The sequence below is a fragment of the Culex pipiens genome, chromosome 2 (genome assembly GCF_016801865.2).
Source record: "Culex pipiens pallens isolate TS chromosome 2, TS_CPP_V2, whole genome shotgun sequence".
In the NCBI taxonomy this organism is placed as follows: domain Eukaryota; kingdom Metazoa; phylum Arthropoda; class Insecta; order Diptera; family Culicidae; genus Culex; species Culex pipiens.
The window spans coordinates 126987476-127007553 of NC_068938.1; the positions used below are offsets into that span (position 1 = coordinate 126987476).

At 36.8% G+C, this 20078-nt stretch overlaps 1 protein-coding gene across 5 annotated transcripts in view; it reads right to left on the minus strand.

Moving 5' to 3' along the window:
- LOC120412535 (mucin-17-like) overlaps nucleotides 1-20078 on the minus strand; it is a 171454-nt gene that overhangs the window by 120105 nt on the left and 31271 nt on the right. For 4 of the 5 annotated variants that reach the window (XM_052708426.1, XM_039573031.2, XM_052708428.1 and 1 more), the window contains one exon: nucleotides 16060-17062. The gene's annotated coding sequence lies outside the window, so the exon portion shown is untranslated. Of the gene's footprint in view, nucleotides 1-16059; nucleotides 17089-20078 lie in introns of all 5 variants that reach the window. The other variant, XM_052708427.1, reaches the window with a different exon arrangement.

Consider the following 20078-nt stretch of genomic DNA (forward strand, 5'->3'; position numbering starts at 1 on the left):
TTGACAATTTTTTGATGGATTTTTGAGAGAAATTCGTGAAAATTTCAGACTAAAAAATTAATGTTTCCAACTTGAAGTTATATTCGCTCACGATATGTTTTGTGCTCTTTCCCTACATTTTGCGGGGTCCGGCGAAATTTTTCGTAGCAATTTTTGTTTAAAGATTTGTTCTCGATTTTATAGGATTTTTTTTCAGAAAAGTCCATAGAAATTGATGGGTTCATGTTCATATCCATTACATTTCTTATGAATGTGCCTCAAGAGATTCTAAATAACATGTTTGACCTCAATTCAAAAGATTCCAACCCAAATTTACCAGATTTCTAGCATTCTTTGAAAAAACCCCAACATCCAAGCTGGAAACCTCAAAAGGACCGAATACAAATCTTTTCTTTGTAGAATTTGTCATAAAAATACAGCAACAGATTGCCCAGTTACGAATTTGAGCTTAAACCATTGCTAAACTTAGAGTATTTCATTTATATTCTATTTCCTATTCGTAGTCACACAGTCGATTTGTATGTAAAGAATAAAATTTTACCTGTCAGGGAAATATATGTTTTTCAAGTTTTTTTGTTTCATTTACCTTTGCTAAAATAATAAATCCCATAGTGATACTAAATTCGTTCGTTCTAATCATCAATATGGTACAAGATATCACGATCTGTTGAATCGTCCTAACATAATCACAGTACCTGGTGAGCGCAGTATAAATTTCAATGGAGTTCAGCTTTATAATTATTTTAATAATAGATTTGGTAAAAGTACATCCTAAAATATCTTCAAAAATAAACTAAAGCAGTATTTGTCCCGATCTGACATCATAGAAAAACTTCTAGAATCCGTTATTTTCGCATAATTATTTTGTTTAGTTAATTCTCCGATTCAATCCCTCGTTTTTATTATTCACCTTGAACACATTTATTTTGGTAGTTTTCTTTTATTTATTTTCAGCCGCTGATCGCCAGAAACCGAACTCCTTAAAAGGTCTACGCCGATGGAGTTCTGGAGCCAGCCGCATCAACTTTGTCGTTACATTTATATTGAATTCTCAATGACATGTAATCTGAATAATTTGTATTGCACATTAAAAAGAAACAGTTTTTTCAGTCTGCACTTTGCTGACTTTTTCTGTTAAATAAAAACAATCAATCAATCAATTATTACCCTAAAGGTTCCCAACATTATTATTTTCAATTCTCTGCCATAAAACACTAAAATATTAAAAAACATTTTCGAATCAATCACATTGTAGAGAACAGTTTTCTGAACAATTTCGATAAAAAAGTATCAATTTTGGTTCAAAATAAGCAGAGATATACCCAATTTCGTAAAATAAAAACTCACATTCTCCAAAATTTGTGGATTTAATTCCCATTCAAACGAACAACACTGCCTACTATGTTATTTTTAACACTTGCAGCACCAACGGGGTCAAAACTTACGCGAAGCACCAAGGGGGTAAAAAAAGTTGGAAATGCAACTTCAACCGGCTGTATCTCGGCGAAAACTCAACCGATTTGGATGATTCTTGTTGCATTCGATCCGGAAGAATGTCAAGAATCACCTCCAACAAGGTAGATCCAAAACAGATGCGTCTACCTTAAGTTATAATAAAAAAGGCATTTCCAACTTTTTTTTCCAAGGGTTGTATGAGCCGGTGGAATTGCATTTCCAACTTTTTTGACCCCGTTGGGGGTACAAGTGTTAAGGATGAAAACATTTTGCTGAAACATAAAAATTATATAAAATTTTGATGAAATTTATTGAAATTATAAAAAAAACTCAGTAGGTGGTGTTCATCGTTTGAATGGGAATTAAATCCAGAAATTTCCAGCTTGGATGTTGGGGTTATTTCAAAGAAAACTAGAAATCTGGTAAATTTGGGTTGGAAACTTTTAATTTGAGGTCAAATATGTGATTTAGAGTCTCTTGAGGCACATTCATATGGAATTTGATGGATATGAACATGAAGCCATCTGAAGAAAAATGCTATAAAATCGAAAAAAAATCTTCAAAAATAAAAGTTGCTCTAGACCCCCCGACGAAATATGTCGCCAGACCCCGCAAAATGTCGGGAAAGAGCCCTTCTTTCATGGTGCCAAATATCAGACTTACCAAATTTTTTATCTTATGTTTGTTCTAGGAAACACACCGTGAGCGGTTTGGGACACTTATATTGTGTTATTAATAAACTCTATGTTGTAACAAATGCTGTAATGTTCTCAACAGTTTTAAAAAATCTCTGCCTGTAATATAATCCTGCAGTCTTCAACTTGCCAGAACTCATTCCCGATTCAGCACGGGAACCGGTGCAATTGATTGTCGACATTGTTGTCGGAAAACCCGTCAACTGAAAAAATGAAAAGAGAAAAAAAAAACGGCGAACAAATGAGCATGAATCAAATCACCGTAAACTCAGTATATATCTCGCCTGCAGCCATCTATGGGATTGTTTACCGAAGAGATCCGGACACCGGACTTGACTGCTCGATTCTTTTCTTCCCATCGCTATTATCGTCGGATGGCAAAGAGTTGAATCTCTGGTTGTTAGTTTGGTGCGCGCAGGAGGAGGACAACTCGGGGGGTAAAACAAACCCATAAGAAAATGATAAATGCAATAAGGAAGACTGCGATAAGCATCCACAATCGTACCATTGACCCAACTGGGTGAAGAGATCTCGAAAGGGTACAGTGATCAATAGTGGTTCGACGACAGTTGTTTTTTGTATGATGTATGGTCGAGAACCCAATTAACCGAAGACATCGATTTAAATTGGGATTCTTGTTATAGTTCTGATTTCCAAATAAAGTAATTTTCCTGTAATGAGCTTCGACCTTCTGGAAGGCTCTCTCCAAGCTGAACACTACAGTGACAGTCAAGCGGGAGGTAAACAGAACTTTGTTATTTATGATATGTTTGTTTTCGTATTTTCGCGCTCCCAGCCATGGAAAATGATAAATTTTCTCATTATTTGCACTGCTTCTTTATTGCAATCCCAACTTCCATTTCCGGTGCACTGGAATTGCATACTTTATAACGTTGCTGCCGCCGCCGCCGCTTGGGATCCATGAACGACGACGACACAAACTAGCCCAACTAATTGCATTAAAACTTTATCCATCAATGTTTGATTTGATCTCACGATGATGGCATACATTTCCCGGCGAAAATTTACCGGGTATCGAATGCGCGCGGGGGAATTCAATTTCTATATCTGCTCGGCAACTTCCGACTCATCAAATATTTACATACACGAGTTATACTCTCTCTCTCTATCTCTCCGTTCAAGTCCCGCAAAGTTCACAGAGTTTACTGCCGCGCGAAGCCTTCTTCCCGGGGACTCAACCACCGGAAGCCGAAAGTTAGTTAATAATGTATACTAGACTTTGGTGCACGGATGCTGACGAACTGGTTAGGGTTGGTTAGTCGAAAACCAATTCGTCGAAAATCAGATTTTCATCGAATTTTCCAATTGAATTTAGCATACTCAATAAAAAGTTAAGTTCGACCAAACCGCAATCGATGAAAATTGTAGAACCCCAATTCAGAAAGAAAGTACACACAACTTTTACCGACTTCCGAGAGCCCCTTTTGCAGGAAGTTGAACTCCCTGGCAGGTTGAATAGAAGCAAATTTGTTTGCATGTGCCTCGGAGCGATTTTGCCAGCATCCAATCTGCCAACAAACGGGATCACGTGAACTTACTTCACCTTTTATGTGCGGTTCAAGTTGGTGGAAATTCTGTGTAACGAGATATTCTCGATTGAAGATCAATGAGGCGTTAGTGAGTAATTCTCTAGATTTTCGCAAATATTTTCACAGTTTTTATTTTTTTTATTTTGATAACTTTATGTACACCATCAAATTGGGCGTTTAATTTAAAAAAAGTCCCTTTGACACATGTTTCTATTTCTTTTCGGTTTCGAGCTACAAATCATTTAAAAAAATGAAAGGAGTCGTACCGCTTCACCGTCACGAGATATCGAAAAATGGAGCTAAGATTCGTGATCATGGACCAAAATTACCTCTCATAACATCACCTAAACTAGATGGGTCATTCTGCGACAATCGTGAAATTTTGCTTTAAGGGGTGATTTTGGTCCTTATTCACGAAACCGAGGTCCATTTTTCAATATCTTGTGACGGTGGGTCGAAACGACCCCATTCATTTTCCTGGATTTTTACTAAGACACATTTTCCAGAGATTTGTAGCTCGAAACCGTGAAGAAATATAAATTTGGTGTCAAAAGGACTTTTATGTAAAATTGGCCGGCCGATTTGATGGCGTACTCAAAAATCCAAATAAAACGTATTTTTCATTCCAACTTTCAGAAATAGTGAGACATTGGTCATTTTTTCATTTAGAACAAAATTTATCATTTTAAAATTACCCGTTCTAAAAAAATGTATATCAGACAAAAACAAAAGTTTGAATATAGAAACATAAAAGGTTCATATGTATTCTTCACAAGTCATAAAAATTTTACAAAAAAAAAAAACTTTGAATCTCAATGTCGTTTTCGAAGATATTTTTTTTTTTGTCGGAAGGTTCATCAAATATTGCATGAGATTGACCCCTTAGAAGCTTGTTGTGACTCTTGCATTGCTAGAATCAGATTTTTTTTTAAATATTTCTGTGATGAGCGGAAGTATCTGGTTAATTTTTTAGAAAAATGCTCGAGCCACAACCATCGTCCAAAAGGTCAATATTTTGCACAATTTGCTGAACTTTCCGCAAAAATACTTTTAAAGACACACGATTGAGTTTTAGGGGTTAAAAATTAAAAAAACTGGTCAAAAGTGGTCAAAATTATCAATTTAAAAAAAATTAAAACACATTTTTTTTAAATTTCAGGGATTTCAAAACTATTTTTGAATTTTTTTTTATTGTTATGGGTTTTAATATAATAAGGAAACAGAAAAAGGAGAATACCACTGCCAATTTGCGTTACTCAACTGTCGATCAACTGAAAATTGAGGGACCTGTATTTTTATAGGAAATTTTATGTTTTATTAGAATTTGCCATAACCTAGCAAGATATAGGGGAAATATACCCATTTTAAGCCTAATAAGCGGTCGTGTTTGAATGATGCTGGGTAATCTGGGAGTGTTCTTTGAAATTTACTAAAACCAAGTACACCAACGAGTAGAGCAACTTTTTGTGAACATTTCTGTTTATTTCTCACTTTTATTAAAAGTTATGCTATTCCTTTTACAAGCATTTAAAAAAAAATATTTCTTAAATGCATTCTAATCAGTCGAGTGCATTGGGCCACTCCCATTTTCCTTTTTTCAGCTTAGTTCCTTTTTTCTTCGAGCGCTCTTTTTGGGTCTACTTAGTGCTGCCAAAATTGATGAAATTTTAAGCGAACACTCACCAAAAGTAGCGTTTATAGAGAAAATTTCCTGGCATCATTGGCTCACTCCAACAGGTAGTGCTGGTGGTGTTTGTGTCCACCCTTTGTTCTTTATTTGCCTTCACTTCTCGCTCGGTTTTCTTCAGCCTTCGATTGGAATGGGTCGTCAAAATTCAAACGTCAATAAGACTTGGCACGTTTGTTTTTTTTTATGGCGCTTGCTAATTATTAACATGTTTCGGGATTATTTTTCAAGTTAGTGACTAACTAATGTGCAAAAGGACATGTTGCCGGTAGTTGGAAGCAATTTTATATCTTAAGCGCTCTGAAATCGTTAGCGCAAGTGAAAAGATATTGATGGCGACTTTCGTTAAGCAGTTAACCTCTGATCTTGCGTGTGGATGTGTGTGCCACCAAAACGATGAGAAATGGTCTCGCAAAATAGAAATTATGATCAAAAGTACATTAAATTTGATCTTTTTGGCCAGTAAATGGCATAAATTTGCGTGCTTACTCGAGGCGGTGCTGTTGCTGGTAAGTTTATAGCCCAAATAGTATTTTTGGAGCTTCAATCGAGCATTAAACTCTCCATATGACGAAGATAGGTGTTTGATTAGAAAGGGTATCTTTCCCCTAGATGCAGGATAATGCATCTTAAATCATTTCCAGTTGATTGCACTCCTAGTTCTTATAAAAAATGCCATTTAATTATTTGGTCTTGACAGAATAATTATTAGTTTAAATGTGTGTTTGTTTAAAGCCAGATTTATTTATTTTTTTCTAAAAGATCATTAAATCTTCAAAAAAAAATGAGGTTTCACTAGGCTTCAAAAGTTTATCATAGATATAGATAAGTATTGCTAAAGTGGGATTTTGTTGATGAATTTATTTTCTTACAAAATGTACAAATAAATTATTCTAGTCTGCACGGAGAAAAAGAAGTTCTTAAAATCGAGAACAAGCGTTCATGAAAATGAGAACCTCGAACAAAGTGTTCAAATCCCATGGTACGATTTTTAAAAACTTGTTCACGATTTTGGGAACTCTTTTTTCTCCAAATGAGAAATCAAACCGTCCAAAAACATTACTATTTCCATCAAACTTTTGTTGAATTGCAAGAATTTGTTTTGAGAAAACCAACATGAATATCATTCTTTCATCGAGTGAGAGCTTTTGCAACTGAAGTGAAACACAAGTTTTCCTTTAACCTTGCGTCAAACATTCATTACCCAAATGGACTCCCTTTTCTCTAGTCAAACCCATTGTCTGTCTTTGGTCCATTGAGTTAAATGAACGTAAAACTTCGACAGTCTCTGCGGTAATGGATTGAATAGAAACCGACTGAAACACGCAAAAAAAAAGTTACATCTAACCTATGGAGTTCGTCTCCCTTCAGATGCTGTTAACATGTCTGCATTCAATTAAGTTTGGCATGAGGAGCACCCCGGAGAAGTATCTGTCTGTTCGGGAATCTCTCAGAAATCACACGAGCTGCAGCGCTTCTGTTCAATGTTCTTTCACTAAAACAGAAGCTGCCACCGAACGAGCAAGCATTCCATAGCTTTCGTTCCATTTGACATCTCCATCTGGATGCTGTCATTCAAGATCTCGAGCAGTACCAGAAGTCGCTCGTCTCGCCATAGATTCCGTTCCCTGGAAGCGAGCAAATTTCAACTCGATTGAATCACAGCTCTCGATAGTTGTAATCAATGTAATTGCATTTTTCAATTTTCTTTCGTACACTGCAATTATAAATCTTCCTTTTTGTTCAACCCCGCCACAGACCGGTTGATTGTTCGCTGCGTTCAGGACTTGATGTTCGACGCGAACCGGCGAAACCCCTGCAGCGATGCACTCAATGAAGCGCATCTCTTGTTGTACACATCGATACCCCGCGATACAACATGCAGCTTCAATGTTTGACTTTTTGCACGCGCCGATGGTGGGGAACATCCCTGGCATATTGCATTGCAAACGACCCAGCCATGAATATTAATCAATAGTTCGGAATGAAATTATTACATCCCCGGCGTCGTCCCTCTCCAGCGCTGCGGCAGGGCCGTTCCCTGGAGCATGCTACCGGCGGCCTGCAAATGTCAACTCTCTATGTATTATTAATTTAAATTAGCTTGGAGACAGGCATAGCGCGCTAATTTTAATGTTAATAACAGCAGGCAACGAATGGTACACCGCACATAAGCACCGTAACGAAACTAGTTTTGTAGAACAGTTCTAACTGTTGTGGAGCAAGTTGCATTGAAAAAGGTATCTAAACCCATAAAAGTAAATTGTTCCACCTATGAACACAAACAAGCTCCTTTAATTCTCCACAAATCACACAGAAACTGTCCCAAAAATATTTCGATTTCCGTGAAGGTGTTCTAAAGGGTAATTTTGGCTCTGATCGACCCCTTCCAACCACACATAATCGTCCAAAGAGTCAGTATGATACCAAACACCTTCAAATTATCACTACTTTGAAAACTGTATCGCAATATTCTGAAACTCGTTAAAAATAAATCGATGGCTCTACGATGCTAACTTGATAGGAAAACCAGCAAGCTTAGTACAAGAGAGCACAGAGGCATCAACATGCTACCCCTATGTATATTCTGTTACATAAACATTTTCTTGTTTTTGTCTGCTCTGCAACTTTGTAGAACATTGGTACACTCTGAATAGTAACTCTGCAAAATTACAAAAATAAGCAATCCTAATATGAAAAGTTTTGTGCTATGTGAAATATACCCTTTCTAATCAAACACCTATCTTCGTCATATGAAGAGTTTGATGCTCGATTAAAGCTCTAAAAATCGTATTTAGGCTATAAACTTACCAGCAACAGCACCGCCTCAAGTAAGCACGCATATGTATGCCATTTACTGACCAAAAAGATAAAATTTAATGCACTTTTGATCATAATTTCTATTTTGCGAAACCATCATTTTGGTGGCACACACATCCACGCACGCAAGATGAGAGGTTAACTGCTTAACGAAAGTCGCCATCAATATCTTTTCACTTGTGCTAACGATTTCAAAGCGCTTAAGATATAGAATTGCTTCCAACTACCGGCAACATGTTCTTTTGCACATTAGTTAGTCACTAACTTGAAAAATAATCCCAAAAAATGTAAATAATTAGCAAGCACCATCAAAAAAACAAACGCGCTAAGTCTTTTGACGTTTCAATTTTGACGACCCATTCCAATCGAAGGCTGAAGAAAACCGAGCGAGAAGCGAAGGCAAATAAATAACAAAGGGTGGCCACCACCACCACCAACATGCTGGTGCAGCGCTTGTTGGAGTGAGCAAGTGCTGCCAGGAAACTTTCGCTATAAATGCTACCTTCCATCGGATGAGGAAGTAAAATGTCGGTCCCGGCCTTGGTTGTTAGGCCGTTAAGTCATTCCAGGTGTAGGAGTCTCGTCTCCATGCCATAAGTACAAACAACACACCAAACCAAGCCTACTCCGGTGGAATCGCTGGCGGCGGTTGAACTCGCAATCCAAAGGTCGTCAGTTCAAACACTGGGGTGGAAGGTTCCTTGGAGTAAAAAGAGGTTTGGGTGCTCTCCCCATTCAAGCCTTCGGACGTCTAGGTTTGAGCAGAAACTTGCAATAGAGACCACAAAAGACCCGGGGGTCGTTAATGTGGATGGTTTGATTTTTTTTGATTTTTGCTACTTTTCGTGAGTGTTCGCTTAAAATTTCATCAATTTTTTGGCAGCACTAAGCAGACCCAAAAAAGCGCTGGAAGAAAAAAGAAATAAGCTGAAAATAGAAAAATGGGCGTGGCCCAATGCACTCGACTGATTAGAATGTATTTTTGAAATATTTTTTTTTTTGAATGCTTGTAAAAGGAATACCATAACTTTTAATAAAAGTGAAAATAAACAGAAATGTTCACAGAAAGTTGCTCTACTCGTTGGTGTACTTGGTTTTAGTGAATTTCAAGGAACAATCCAGATTATTCATTATCATTCAAACACGACCGCTTATTAGGATTAAAATGGGCATATTTCTTCTATATTCAAATTTAAAACATTTGAGAAATCTCAATGTACGTTCTTTCAAAAAGAAAATCTTTCCTGATATAAATATGATTTTATATTTAGAAATTTTATAATTATCCTTATCCTTACACTAATATTCTTTTTGCAATTCCGTCGTGAAACTACTTACTTTTCCTGTCATTGTTGAACGACGAAATAGCCTACTTTTCTGTACCAAAAATAACAGAATCGAATAGCAACACTTTTCAAAATAAATGCTGAAAAGTTCTACTTCTACACTCAAATGGGTGTTAAACTTTTCAGCACTTGTTTCGAAAAGTAACACTTTTCAACATTTTTTTTTTATGTAAACGATTTATTGACAAAATACATGAAAATTTGACATAAAATTTCACTCAGTGTGTGTTTTTTGGAATTGCAAAAAATGTTGTATGGAACTCGTTGCAAACCTTGATTTTTTCAGCACTCTTCGTATTTATCCATCTCGGTGAACCTCGTTGGATAAATGTACGACTCGTGGTGAAAAAAATTTGTTTTCGCAACTTGTTGCAGAAACTACTATTAAACTTCTACAAATCCCCATAACATTAAAAAATATTATGTCTGCTAGATCTTTAAATACACAGAAAAAATGATGGTAATATTCATCAGGAAATGGTGACAGATTTTGTGGCAAAAAAAAAGATTTATTTTACCCCAGAAAATGATGAATATTCATAAATTATAATAATTGAAAAAAATGTTTTGAATTTTGTTTGATTTTTCTTAACGGGTTTAAACGTAATGACAAAAATGTCAGATTTTTTAATAATCAAACTCGTTGCAAAGAAAAACCAAATACCTTTTGAAAGCTGCAAAGTAACATAATTTCAGAAGATATATTTATTGAATTCATGACATCAAGTACTGATAACATGTTGTAGAGTTGCCCTGTCTTCGATATTTTTCCTTCAATGATCGTTCTCAATATTTTTGCAGTGAAGCAAATTCTCGCAACCTTAAATAAAATCGAGCATGCAGAATGGTCTTCAAACTCCTCGCCAAAACGATTCTAGCATGACTTTGGCCGCACAGCGTGCTTCCTCACAGCTGTCCCATTTCAACTCATGCTCCAAGGTTTATCGCTTCCAGATGATGATGATCCGTGTAGCCGCAAACAGAGCAGTGACACGATATTTCGCGATTATTTTCAGATCTTGGTCCAAACTATACGACCTCGCTGAGGCTGCGGCAGCGGTCACCACCACCGCGACTATGACTAATTGTGACCTTCGAGAAAAAACTTGTTACGCAGGCTGGTCGTCATCCCAAATCGTAAACGCCACAGCCAAAGACGCCTGACAATGGCCCATCATCAAGAAGATGATCATGATTATTTCCCTTTCGAGACACAGTCGAGGTGGTTGACTTGATCGAACGGTTGCGCTGACGCCGACTGGCTGAGACAACGAACGAATCTCGTTACGCAGATTAGTTGGACGGTTCTGGTGGGCAAGGTTTCAACATTCCACCTCTCTCTATACCACGAGGATGGTCACCTTAACCGTGATGAGTCACTTCCTGAAGCGGTGTGATCGAGAAATATTTGCGTGCGGTTGATGATCCGCTTTTAGGGAAAGGTGATTATGAAACGGAGAGTGACTAAGGCGATCGCTTGAAGCCCTTTAATGGGGGAGATCTCGAGGACTTATGACTCTTATGATTCGTTGATCGTCAAGAAATTCCCACATCTGAAGGTGAAATTTGAATGTTAAACTTGCAAACCACGGCGTTTCTGTTGTTCACAACCTTCAAATGTTTCACCAAAACAATTATACCAACTTGCTAGCTCGTAGCCGCAACAACTCTGTCGATTCCGACGAACCCAAACAGCAGTCAGTGCATCAACAAACGGCACTGCTTCCTATTTGTGCGGCGCAGGGCACAGTTCCGCATGCTGTTTCTTGTAGCTATACCACCCCTCGAAGCGAGTGTTAACCTACAGCCAAAACGTGATTGATTTATGGCCATGCACCACTTTGTCCACGTCCATCTCTCCGCTCGGAAGAACCACTAACGAATTATGTACCAACATATATTATGTATCACAACAACGCCAACCAACCAAGCTACGAAAGCTGGCTGGAAGAAGATATCATTCTTCTGCTGAGCTACAACATCGCATCGTATAGAGGTAGGCACCAGCAGTCGATGTAACCTTCTGGTCTGGATCTACGAAGCTCGTCTACCATCTAGGAAAGCGCCTACAACGTGTAAGATTTGCTCCCCTCGGAATTTGATTGATTGACATATCTTCTTTCTAGGGCTAGGGCGCATATCTCCACTGAGTTAGGGCTTACAGGTCGTCCGTCTACAGATGATAGGGGAAACCACGAAACATGAACGGCAGGTTTATCGCCATCGGTGCAGGCAGGACGCCTATCCAGCGTTAAGTGTTTTCAATCAATTATGTGTAATTGGCGCATGCATGGGACTATCAGCAGAAGTGAGGAGGACGACACTAACTAAAGGGAGGACCTTGTTTGCACCGTTGTACGGTGACACACAATGGTGTTGTTGAACAAATAGGCAAATATGGTACTTGATATGTCGGTTCGTGTTTAAAAGAGGGCTTGGAGAAAGAATTTTATATACCTGGTACACAGAAAAAAAATGATGGTAATATTCATCAGGAAATGGTGACAGATTTTGTGGCTAAAAAAATGATGAATTTTACCCCAGAAAATGATGAATTTTCATCAGTTTTTGATGGATATTCATCAGGTTCACATTTTGTATGTAATATTACTCAAAAAAAGAGGTAATATTCAACCTACCAAATTTTCAACATTCCAAAATTCAACTTTTTTTTTCTGTGTATATGTTTTAGCTTCCTTTATCAAGAAAATTAACCATATTTTATGTTTGAACGAAGTTTTGCTTGTTACAATATAAGAAGGGCTGCCACTCGGTTCAGAATTTCGAATTACGGTTCAGAATTTCAGAATTACCTTATATATTCTTACAGTGGATTTGTTACAATATAAAACCACCACACAACAAATAAATTATTTGTGTAAATTGTCATTCACCTACTTGTTGTTATTGACGTTTTCACTTAAGTGGTCTTAACTTAGAACAGGGTTACCAGATCTTCAAACTTTTAGACTTGTTTGAAAGGTGAAGGGTCAGATGTTGGTCCGGACAAAACTTATATGCAGATACGTGAGATCCAGCTTCGAAAAAGCACATTAACGGTGCACATCAACCAGAGCTTTTGCACCAAGATTTTTGTTGCAGACATTTTAGTATCTTCAAAACTACGGGAACTATCAACCATTTTTTTTATTCATCCCCTAAAGTACTTTGTACAAAATAGTTTACAACAAAATTTGACTATTTTTACAATCAAATTGCTACAAGATTGGGTCCGTAAAATTGACAATTTTGAATAAGAAGACGATTACCTTCAAAACGATGTAAATATGATAATATTTTATGGGTAATTCTGTATCAACTCACACGAAATCGGGAAAAGTTGTCCCGTTTTTTTTCAATGAATTCAGTTACAATTAATAAATAATTATTACGTTTCGTCGTGAATTTAAGTAGCCTTATTATTTTGAAGAGCTATTTCTACCTTTTGTTTTTTTTCTGAATCTGCAAATTACTAATACAAGATCGTTTATTGAGATTTTTTGGACTCAAAAATGTAGTTTTAAATGTTTACGAATCTTCATTTGAACTGAGTGATTTTTCAAAAGTTGCACAACCTTATTATTAGATTTTTGGATGTAAAAATATAGCTGATAAATTGCACAAACTTATTGCATGAACTTATTATTAGATTTTTGGAAGTAAAAATATAGCTTATATAGTTATTTCGCAGTATCGGGATTTTTGCAATATGATACAAACAATTGCTGTTTAAAGTCGTTTTTTCCTACTTAAGGTCAACGGTAAAAATTCATTGATGACATAATTACAGTTATCAGAAAAATCCTAATGATCATAACTGGCGGATTAACTTGGGACCTTAACTTAACAAACAATGCCAGAGTTTTTGTTTTCCAGGTAGGTACTGTTGAGGACTATTCAGAAAAAAGATTCACGGAAAAATCCGTATTTTTTTCATTTTCGAAATTTTTTATATGTGAGACAAAAACCCTAATGTTCCGATTTTCAATATTATAAAGTGAAATATTCGTGAAATTTTCCAATCTTTTCGAAAACACTCTTTAATCTGTATTTCGAGAAACGATTTTCTGATCGATTTGGTGTATTCGAAATAGTTGCAGGTTATGATTAGGACTAGTTAAAACCAGGGCTGTGGAGTCGGAGTCGGAGTCGGAGCCGGAGTCGGTGGAGTCGGGTCTTTTTGGGAAGCCTGGAGTCGGAGTCGGAGTCGGAGTCGGAGTCGGAGTCGTAAAAACTCGAACAGCTGGAGTCGGAGTCGGAGCCGGAGTCGGCTAAATTTTATTAGCTGTAGTCGGAGTCGGAGTCGGAGCCGAAAATTTCTGATTACCTGGAGTTGGAGTTGGAGTCGGAGTCGGAGTTATCTTAAATTCAACAACAATTATGTTTATTTTTAATTTTTTAGTATTTGCTATAAAACAGATTAATTTACAAAACTTCTTATATTTTAATTTTTTTTCAAGTTGCATGCGCTGCGTTGCCATTTTTATTTTTTTTAGAGATCACTAAATGATAACCTGTTAATCAGCTCTTACCCAAGTATGTAGTATCATCATAACTCAAAAAAAAATAAAATTAAAAAAAAACAATATTGGTTTTATAGTCAGAAATATTTCATTGATTTTTGACTGCATCCTTTTGCCAACATTTATGTCCCCTTAAACTCAAATTTGACCAAATTTAATCTAGTTCTTTCTTAAAAAAGAACACACACAGTCATCTTATACCCCGATAGTGAATGTCTTGGTGGTTTTAAGTAAATCAATGTTCAGGAAAAAAGTGACGAGGTACATCAAAAAATATAAATAATAATCACTATTTATGGAAATCGAAAACAAAAAAAAAACACTGACAGGATAACTCTTCCAACAAATATTCAACGATTATAACAATCTATTACTTGGAACTCAACATGCGCATTTTGTTTATAACTTTTTGACTATTTTTGCAAATTATCGTTGAATAAATCTCAAGATTTCTGGATAGGACAGAATTTCAAGATAAAAAAATATCTGTGACCTAGAAAATATTTATCCTGTGGATTTTCGTTTTTTATCCAATTCTAAGTTTTTTCATATATTTTCATGGAGGCACACGACCATTCATAAAGATTTGTTTTAGGTGAAGATGCAAGAAGTATCGAGCGCCTCCTTTTAAATGTATAAAAAAAATAAAAAATCAAATATATCCAAAATTCCGTGGTAAAATATTTTCTAGGTCACGGATATTTGAAAAGGACCCTTTAAGCGTTTTTACCACGAAGATTTTTTTAGATACATTGATTTGTAATAATAAACTTCTTCAACCTTGGCGTGATGTCCATGTAGGTCTTGAAAATTTCAATGGATCTTTAAAAAATAGTTTCGTTAAAAATTGTTATTTAAAAATACAAAGTGACTATGATAGTCACTGTGCTTCTTATAAATGTCAACTTAAAAGTGAGCAAATTGAATTTATATGTTAAATCAATCATTAAGGCCAGCTTTCTTTTAGTGATCATTAAAAAAATATTATATATTTTAGCTTTTAATCAAGCTTTTAATCAATTTAATGACAATTTGAGGTTAAGTAAATAAATCCAAATTTACTTACCAAACTGTTCTTCTGAAAATTCCTTCAAAACTGGCGTTTTTTTTTATTTCTGTTTCAATAACGTCTAAAACTTGTAAAACTAGAAACTTTTTTCTGGTTTTTTCCACTTAAAGAGTTTTTAAATAATCCTATTTATCAATGTTTTCGAAATAATAGTAAATTAACTTTTGAAATATTTAAAAATATGTGGAGTCGGAGTCGGAGCCAACCATATTTGAAAGCTGGAGTCGGAGTCGGAGTCGGAGTCGGCTAGAGTTGGTGGGCCGGAGTTGGAGTCGGAGTCGGAGTCGGTTGGATCTGAAAGCCGGAGCCGGAGTCGGAGTCGGAGTCGGCTAATCCCAGAAAGCCGGAGTCGGAGTCGGAGCTGGAGTCGCTTGAAATATGACCCGACTCCGCAGCCCTGGTTAAAACAATAGCTATTTTTATTACTTTAGACACTCGATTTTGACAAACTTTAGCACTTTGTTTTTTACTTTAGTTTAGTACACAAAATGTGCTAATTTTTGAGCTATAGGAAGTTATGGATGTTCCGTTTTTTTGCCAAGTTATATTTGAAAAAAAAAATGTTTGTTTTGAAAAATATCAAAAGTGCACACATTTTTTTTTAGATTTGAAATCGAAGATTAAAATTTTGCTAAAATGCATCGTTTTTGATTCAAAGCCATTTTGAGTTTTTATAAGTTCTGCCCAATTGACCTTCAATTTTCAATCGACGATATCTTGGAAACCATTGATCAGATTTTCAATGATGAAAAGTGAATCTTTTGAAACAATTTCTAAACTTTATGAAAAAATCAGTATAACATTTAAAGAGAACAATTAAAAAAAGTGTTTAATTCATGATGGAACAACCGGTAGATTGCTTCGAAGAATTATTTCATCACTTAAAACATAAATGTAACGACATTCATACTTACAGTGACTTCCTTTGTCCCGATGAGAATACTACAGCAGGGGACAGCGAGTTCTGAACTTGATCCTCAGGATGCGCGTTTCAATAAGAAAATGTAAATTTTACACACAATGCACAGAAAACATGAAATTGCTACTTGCACAACAAAAAACACTAATCACACTGAATTAATCAAATCTTCCAGGAAGTATCCTACTCAGGTACCCCACTCACTCTTCTATTCTTTTGTTTGGCTTGGTTGTCTTCTTGAATTCTTCGCAGATCTTCGATTTCGTGTCGCGATTTTCGCGTTTCACTTTTCCTTCGGCTCTCGAGGTTTTCTTCCAGCAAAGGGGTTGCCCTTACCGATTCTGCACACTGCTGACGTTTCTGCCCGGTCACGAAGCTATCATTTCAAGGTTAAACACTTTTGCTTTCTTCCCTGATGACGACGACGGTGGCGGCCAGGTTGCTCATTAAATTCATTCCACTCTCTCTTTCACTTTGGTTATCTCTCCGGTGTTGTGGGAAATAAATAAACAACAAACAAACACAACAAAAAATGCCGAGGGACTGAGACTTGCAGACTCCACCAGCTCTCACGATACACTTCTTTCTCTTTCACGTGGTTGGGGCGACAGCACGTCACGAGCAGGCTTGTCGAAGTGCCGCGTGTAGCTATTCAGCCCGCAACGGAAATCGAAAGTGAACTTCGACAACGCGACACACACGATCACGATCTTCACCCAGCAGGCCAAACGGATTTCGCGATCAAGTTCAAACGCGGATTCTGCGGATCTTCCGGGACTCGCTGCGTAGAGCGGCTACTTCGACGGCTAAACTCCGGCGTCGACTAGCGGCAGCAGCAACCGAGCTTCAGAACCGTTGGTGAGCTACTGGGCCCGCGGCACGGAAGATCGCGCTCGAGAAGATGATGCGAAGGATGATATAGCAGTTCTCGGCGGCGCGAGGTGGGGCTCGTCGCAGGGATCCGACACTTCCTGGAAACAAGATAGGCAAGGCCCACTCTGCGAGGGAGAGAAAGAAAACAAAGCTGTCGTTACTATAAAGATGTCTCAAACCAGTGCATATAAAAATCAATCGCCGCGATCGCCACGGCACCAAAGTCGGACCCCGTCATGGAAAGGCAACAGTTATGCGATTAAATGGGTATAAATCATCGGCTGGAAGTGCGTGAGGAGAAGTGTGCACTGGGGACAAGATTGGAGAACGGAGGATGGAGGACACGCCATCGACACGAGACTCTTGGGCAGTGTTGTCAGGAATTGTTGGCTTTCGCACGTCCTGTGTAGAACTGGACTTTTATGAATAATTAAATGCAACTGTTATCAAACTAATGGATTTTGGTTTGTCCGGTCAAAGTGGTATGCATAATTGATAACACACATTGTATGCAAAGGTATCTCATCTCATTTGAATTTCTAGCATGTCTGGATGATTCAACAATCAATCTCGGTGTCAATTGCCTTTGATGTTTCTGATGAGTCGTAGATATAATTGACTATTCCAAGCACTATAAAATTGTATACAAGTTATGTTTGTTTGATTTAGTGCAGTTAAAAAATTTGGAAAAAAAACATAACACAGCTTGACAATTTTAAATTTGATTCAGTAAACGTTAGTTTCGTAAAGGTATGGTAGATTTGGACTTTCTTAGTGTGAATTCCCTACCATTAAATAAAATTGTAAATTTCGGATTTAATTGGCATGGAATCAATTTCAGCATTTGGTGAGTTTTTTCATTCTTTCAAATATAAACAATTTTCGAATCGGTGTATAAAAAATCTTTGACTAAAAACTTTGCCTTTTGAAATTGAGACTTTGCGCAATGCATTTCAATTTAGTTTAGGAATTTCTATGAGAAATCCCTATTTTTGTAAGTATCGATCTGTATAAACTGCAATAAAGTTACAAATACCGCTTTTACCCTGTTATGTTGATGCTAGAGTACATAAAGTAAATTTTAGAGTTTTAAATAAAGTACGAAATAAAATTAAAAACCGGGTTACATTTTTTAGAAGTGTCCATTGATTACGCACAAAAAAAAAGAAAATACAAGAAATTTATGTATTGAATTTAATTCCTGCCCTAAACAATATATTTCTTGCAAAAAATGTTTGTAGAATACATCAAAACGAGTAAACGCAATTGAACTACCAGTATGACGTACAACGTACACTCCCCGTTGGGTCATTCCCATGTAACCCGGGCGGCGACGGCGGTAAGTGACGAGAACCTCCCCGCGTAACTTCCAATAACAACATTCGATAACTGCCCGGCAAATCAAAACACATCAGACATCATCGCAAAATCATGCAGTCATTCGAACCGTTGACTTGATATTACACAACGCGGAGAAATACTCTCGAGCAGAAATCAAACTGCCAATTATCACCATAATCTGGAAACCCTGAACCGTCCGGGTCAGACTCTCGGCAGCCGCCGAAGCCACCAATCCAGCGTGCAAATGAAAACAACAACAAAAAAATCCCATAAAGAGTCAGATCTTCGAGCTGGACGCGACTGGGGTATTCGCCCTTCGGCCTCAGCGCGTGTGTCTTCTTGTTGGAGGCAAAAAAAATTGAGACAAAATAACAAAAACGAGGCTCGGAACCGGTACCGATTGGGTTGAACAGTGCGAGCGAGACCATGTCCGCACCAGGGCTTCTTCCCATGGTGTCAGGTTGGTCTCGAAAGGTCCATCGGCGGGAAGAGGTGCGCGCTTAATTTAAATTTATTGCTGCACAACTTTTACCGTAAGTCGATTTTCTTCATAAAATGTGAAATACATCAGGTTGCACCATCGGCTCGTCTCCATCATCTTTTGCTGCAATGCAATAAAGGCGGACAATATCATGGCGCAAGATGTCAACATATAAGTCGATTTCAATATGAGCAATGATTTATAAAATGGATGCATTCAGTGTGCAGAAACGGTGGAGGTTGATATTTATGATTGGATTCATCCGTTCCGGAATGGTAATTTGTTTTAGCACCTTCACCTGGGAGGTGGTCAATATCTCATGGTTGACATATCTTATGGAAACATTTTGATCGATTTAAGGTAGCTATTTATAATTATTTTTGAAATTTCTACAACTTGATCTACAATCAAATGACCAATATCTGACAAAAATTTTCATTTCAAAATTTCGTGTTTTTTTCTAATTTTGCAGAGTTAGTTCTTAGAGTGTAAAATATTCAACAAAATTGTAGAACAGACAATTACAAAAATTTGGATAAATAAACATTAGGGGTTTGCTTGTAACCATAACGAGTAATCGCGATTTTACGAAAAAAAAAGTTTTGAAAAAGTTAGTTTATGTGTTTCTCTTTGTTTCGTCGTCTTTGCTGTCGCGGGTGACCATGAACGGCCATAATCAATAGAGACCAACTTAAAAAAAAAATAGAAAAAATCGTAAAATCGCGATAACTCGTTATGATTACAAGCAAACACCTTATTTTTATATACCAAAATTTTTGTAATTGTATGTTCACAACTTTGTAGAACATTGAAACACTCTTGAAAATAACCCTGCAAAGTTAAAAAAAATCACGAAAAAAATGATCCTTATGGGTTAATGTACATTCGAAAAGAACATTATATTTCCTTTAAAATGACATGTTCCAAAAAATTTTACAGTTGAACAACTCTCTACCAACTGGCCATACAAAAATGGTACGTAAATATTTAAACAGCTGTTAGTTTTGAGTGAATTTTCTGGTCAATTTGGAGTTGTTGTTGAGGACTATTTAGAAAAAAAATAGGTACACGGAAAAACAAAATTGCCCATTTTTTAATTCTCATTTTTTCACAAAAACTCAATTTCCCAAAGTACGTATTTTTTTATTTTCGAGATTTTTTGATATGTTTTATGGGACAAAAACCCGCAATTTTTGAGCTATAGAGAAGTTTGGTAAAAAAAACCGCTCCTGCCGCCGAGTTAAGATTTTTTGAAAAAAATAGTGATTTTTTGAAAAAATCGAAATTTTATACCAAAAAAATTTTGACCTCAATTTTTT